The sequence below is a fragment of the Protopterus annectens genome, chromosome 16.part0 (assembly GCF_019279795.1).
Source record: "Protopterus annectens isolate FY-2018-M chromosome 16.part0, PAN1.0, whole genome shotgun sequence".
Lineage (NCBI taxonomy): Eukaryota > Metazoa > Chordata > Ceratodontiformes > Protopteridae > Protopterus > Protopterus annectens.
Window position 1 is genome coordinate 802,185,144 of NC_056750.1, and position 6,000 is coordinate 802,191,143.

The 6,000-nt window shown below is 42.8% G+C and overlaps 1 protein-coding gene across 1 annotated transcript in view; it reads left to right on the forward strand.

Moving 5' to 3' along the window:
- Positions 1–6,000, forward strand: part of LRSAM1 (leucine rich repeat and sterile alpha motif containing 1) — a gene marked incomplete in the record, with an annotated part of 1,381,442 nt that overhangs the window by 179,008 nt on the left and 1,196,434 nt on the right.

The window sequence follows — 6,000 nt, forward strand, 5'->3', positions numbered from 1 at the left end:
CATAAGACATATTTTTGAGACCCTTTATCCTTTTGGTGAGGAACTTTTGGGGCCTTTCCAGCTGCTGCAGATGTCGGGTCAGATACATTCCGAATGGGGCATTGTACTCAATCATAGGTCTAATGAGTGATGAGTACAGGGGGACGATGACCTCCCTTGATCTAGATGTGAATCCCTTCATGATCAGGTGGGCAATGTAGAAGGTTTTCCTAACTACTTTAGCAACTGGTGCCTCACCCAGTGTAAGAGGATCATTGAGGAGCTCCAGAAGGGAAAGGTACTGTATACCATTGACTTGTGTGTACAGTCCTTCTCTGTGCATTTCAACCTCTGTCATAATGTTTCTATGCCCAGGAGGAGGGGAATGCCTCCTTCAGACAGAGGTGGCCACCAGTGCATGATATAGTCTTGACACCTCCAGCCCCTTCTATAAACTCTAAGAAGATGTCCACATTGAAGACAATGATGTGGCTGTCCTGACTAGCAGCTACAAGTGCCTTTGGCATGCTTGGCTTCACCCTCATGCCTATCTGAAAGACTGTATTTTTTTGGATATTATAGATTCATAGGTTCATACTAGGCTATCTGCCCTAGGGCATTTATAAGCCTAGCCAGAGTGTGTTTGGCTTTCGCCACCCATTTTAAATTAATTTTGCTATGCCCTTTTTCAAGGTTAGTATACTGTGCCTCTGTCTAACAGTGACACAGAAGTGATACCCGGGGTAAACCTACGATCCCCTATCCACTCATCAAGATTCCTCTTGAAGAGAGTCAATGAGGGACTCTGCCTAACCTGGACTGGGATTTTTATTCCAGAGTGAAGGGAGCCTCTGGGTTATGAATCTGTCCCTCCAGCATGTCCTATTTATTTCAATGCTGAGGTTCAAGTCTCTCGAGCGTGTAGCTCGATGGGATTTGGATTTTCTGAGGTGCAGCATGTCCATTAATTCCGGGTTGGACATGGCTTTATACGTCAGGCACAGATCGCCTCTGAGCAGGCGGTATGCCACTGAGTAGAGCTTGAGTTTCTTTAACCGGGCAGCATATGGCATCTGTTTGAGCCCTTTGATCCTCTTTGTGAGGTACTTTTGGGATCTTTCCAGTTGCTGCAGGTGTCTGGTAAGGTACATCCCAAAAGGGGCATTGTACTCAATTATGGGCCTGATGAGGGATGAGTAAAGAGGCACGATGACCTCCCCTGATCTAGATGTGAATCCTTCATGATTAGGTGGGCTATATAAAATGTTTTTCTAACCACTTTGGCCACGTGGTTGTCAAATGAGAGATTGCTATCAACTTGGGTTCCCAGGTCCCTAATTACTTCTTCCATACTTAATGGATTACTACTTATGTGGTAATTTGTGGGCACTTTGTTTTTGCCAAAGGGGATGTGACTATACACTTTTTGGCGTTTAGCTTGAGGCCATGGCTCTGGCACCAGTTGTCGGTTTCTATGAGGCCCTTTTGGAGGATGCTTGTGTCAGCTGGAGAGTCGATTATGGCGCCCAGTTTGCAGTCATCTGCGAACCTGGTCAGCCACAGACCTTCCGTGTTGGCCTGTACCTCTGAGAAATATATACCGAACAAGAGAGGTCCCAGGACTGAACCTTGTGGGACGCCACTTGTAACTGGTTTGGAGTCTGACATGGCTCCAGCAATTCTAACCATGTGGGTTCTGTCCTTGAGCCAGTTTGCAACCCATCTAGTGACATAGGGGTTTATATTTAAGCTGGTGAGCTTATCTATAATGTCCGAGTGGGGTATTGTATCAAAGGCTTTTGCGAGGTCCAGGTAGGCTGTGTGGACCACCTTCCCCTCGTCAATGGCCTTGGTGACTGTTTCAAAGAAATCGACCAGGTTTAAGAGGCAGGATCTGCCCTTAAGAAAGCCGAAATGAGTAGGATACAGTGTCTGTAGGTCCCCAATATCTTTATTTATAAGGTCCATGATGATCCTTTCCATAGCTTTACAGACCAAGCTAGTCAGGCTTATGGGGCGATAGTTTCCAGGATCCGTTGAGGCACCACCTTTGTGGAGAGGGACCACCGTTGCTGTACGCCACTCTTTGGGTACATATTATGTAGTAAGGCTGAGATTGAACAGTAGTTTTATGTTCGGGTTTAGCTCTTCTAGGAGTTCATGTAGGATGCAGCCCGGGACACCGTCTGGTCCCATTGATGCTGTGTTTTTTGCTTTGGAGAGGGCGGCTCTTACCTGAGCATCTGAGATGTCAGGGGGGCAGCACTCTGCTGGGATAGATAATTGCCCTTTTGGTGGGGGGGGGGAGTTTGCGCTGAACCTGTCAGCTAGGATGTTGGCAATGTCTGTGGGTTTGATGTATTTTTTGTCATTTTGGACTAATTCTGAGCATATCTGGGAATTCCCACCCAGGTTCCTAACATAACTAAAGAAAGCCTTGTGATTATCCTTTAGTGTCCTGTGCAATTTTTCTCTCTAAGCTGGCCTTAGACGATTTTATGAGTGCCCGTAGTTTTTTGCTAATTCTGATCAGAGATGCCTTCCTTTTTTGGGATTTTGCTCTATCATGCAGTAGCTTCCTCCTTCTATTGTATAGTATTGTCACAAAGGTTTATGTCTTAGACTTCCATTTCAGTTTCTGTCGAAGACTTGTATGATTGATGAGACCGTGTCAGACTACCTGTTGGCATAGTCCCAGTCTTTACATCTTAAGGATACATTAGAGGTTTCACCTTCACAGAGTTTATTGTTGAAGTCTTCTTTGATGGTTTAGAGAGGTTACCTTTAGTCTGCCATGGACTACGGGAGGATAGCCATTAGTGAAAGACTACTGCATATTGGCTTTCTGATGTTAAGAGCAGGTATCTTTGACCTGCAGACACTGGAGAGTCTGGTAAGGTCAGAGATTTTGTTGGCGAGACAGAACTACAAGGTGGGGATGTGGTATCTGAGCATGTTCCTAACTTCTTGTTCCTAGAAGTGATATGGATTCAGCAGTCGGCTGTTGACTAAGAGATATTCTTATTAGGAATTCAAGTTCTCTGCAAGCAAATATAACTGAATACTTACTAAGCTGCATTTAAAGCCCTCTCTTGTTATGTGCTTTTGATTAATCTAGTTGCAGAAAATCTTGATGGGATGCAGCACATTGGAGGTTTATGCATTTTCCACAAGGAAGACTAGACCTTTCCGTGTTTTGTTTCATTCTGCAGGGTAGAGGGACCTTGGATGCCTTCCGTCTAGAAGGTACCACCCACTTCCAATACACATATCCCCTCTACTTGCAATCTAAGCTACAAACCTACAATTAATAGGCCAACTAACTCTCTCCTAGCCTGTCATCTCAATAGTAGAAGCATTAATAACAAGGTACATGAATTGCATGTACTTCTGGATGTCCACTCCCCTGAGATTCTCAGTTTATCTGAAACCTGGTTAAAACCTAACACTACAGACAATGAAGTGTTACCACCTGGGTACAACATACACGGGCTGGATCGTGCTTCGAGGAAGGGGGGTGGGGTAGCTGTACTCTATAAATCTGAGTTGAATGTCACCATAGATGTAATAAAATCACCTCAGAGTAATAACTCAGAGATTCTTGCCACCAAATTGCAACCTAATAAAAATAAATGCATTAATATCATCTGAATGTACATTCCCCCCAGGTAACAATATATGTCTACACTTGAAGATATCCTGCACTGACTATCATGTCACTACCCCCAAGAAACCCTACTACTTGGTGACTTTAACATAGACTGGGGCACCTGTTCTTCAGAATCCCCAACCACCCATATTAACCTGCATGCATTTACACAAATCATATCCACCCCTACCAGGATAGGTAAACCCAACCAAAAAGAAAGCATACTTGACTGGGTACTCATAAATAGTCACCCCACAACTGTACACCTCTGGTAACCCTCCCTGATGGCCTAAGCAATCACCTTCTCACATATGTAATTAAGCACAAAACCATTAATTCCCAACAACCCTTACTCAGAAAGCTTCGAAACAATAAAAACTTTGACCCTGCCAAATTCCAACAAGAACTAAACTCGTAATTGGTCTATTCTAAAACACCTCCCTGTAGAGGAAGCAGTAACATACTTTAACAACAAATTCCTTGAGATCCTTGATTTGCATGCACCTGTTCATTCAAAGAGAACAAAGGCAAAAACTGCGCCATGGCTTTCTAAAGAGTCTAAACTCAAAATTACCCTTCGAAACAAAGCATGGGCTTTATGGCTTATTTCTAAAGACCCCCAAGATCGCATTAAATACAGGCAATCCAGGAACGAAACTAAAAAATCCATTTTACAAGACAAAAAACAATACTACTGTAATTTACAGACAGTAAATCAAAATAACCCTCAGAAGTTTTGGGCAGGTTTAAATAATCTACTACATCCTGGACAAACTTCAACCCCAATCCCTGCTGCTACTATTGATAAAACCCCTGAAGATGTTTCTGACAGTTTTAACCGATTCTTTACTGAGACAGTTCAAGCCTTAGCTAGCCAACTACCTCCTAGCTCCCCTGGTACTGAAAGTAGCATCCCTAGAAACCTACTCGCATTCAGCTTCCAACCAGTCACCACTTCACTTATCCGTACCTTGATCAAAAAATGAAAACTTACTACACTTTCTGCTGATCAACTCCCTGCTGAGTACCTACAAAAATCAGCTGATGCCATTGTTTACCCCGTCTCAATACTAATCATTCAAACCATAGTAGAAGCTAAAATTCCCACCATCTGGAAAATATCCTATGTAATCCCACTTCACAAAGGAGGCAGCTCTACTGAATTCTCCAATTATAGGCCAATAGCTATACTCTCTCCACTTGCAAAGATTATGGAAAAATGTATTCATAGACAACTCATGCACAACGTAATTCAGAATCACCTTATGGCAGACACTCTGCATGGCTTCTGTCCTCATCACAGCACTACTTCAGCCCATCTAGCCTTTACCAACACTATAAACCATAATCGCAACAATAATTATATATTCTCAGCCCTCTTCTTGGATCTTTCCAAGGCATTCGATATGGTTGACCACTAACTTGTAATCCACACCCTGCAAACATTCTGTCTAGATACTAGAGCCCTTCAATTGTTTCAATCCTACCTAAATGGTCAACAGCAGGCTGTCCTCTGGCAGAACAAACTCTCTAACCTTCTACCTAACACCCTTGGAGTACACAAGGCTCTATACTAGGGCCCTTGCTGTTCTCCATCTTCATTAATGACCTTTTATACTGTCATCCCAAAAGTCAGCTGTATACAATATGCTGATGACTTTACTCTGATTTGCTTGACCACATTTCCAATAGAGTTATGGTCAGCTATCCAGGCCACCTTTAATACAATAGAAAACTGGCTTTCGGAACATCGTCTGATCTAAATCCCAAAAAAACTAAAATGCTGTTATTTTCACCAACATGTAGGTCTACCGCTTTCACCTTTACCATAAATTCAAATGATGGCACAATAATCTCCCCTTACCCCTCTACAAAACTATTAGGTGTAATCATAGATAATAGTCTAAAATTCAACCTACATGTTAACCAAACTATCAAAACCATCAATAAAAAACTAGGGTTACTTTGCAGAATAAAAGCCTTCCTAACCCCTCCAGCTAAAATTGTCATAGCTCGCTCTCACCTTCTTTCAACCCTTCTGTATGCATCCCCTCTACTCTCGAATTTAAACAAGACTGTCCTTAACAAACTCTCAATTTGCTACAACCACATTGCCAGGTTTGCCACTGGGCTGCCTTTTAGGACACATCATTGCATCAATCTAAATCAGCTTGGGTGGCTTGAACTACCCAGCCTAATCCAGTATAACCAACTGATTATGGCCTATAAAATCCTCTATAATCCAGACAATACTCCTGCACTTCAATATTATCACCCCCCTATAACAATCCTAGACCGCTTCGATCCTCTAACAAACTTCTAATTCAGACTAGCAAAATTAATAACACAGCCGGTGACTCTCTCTTTGCAAA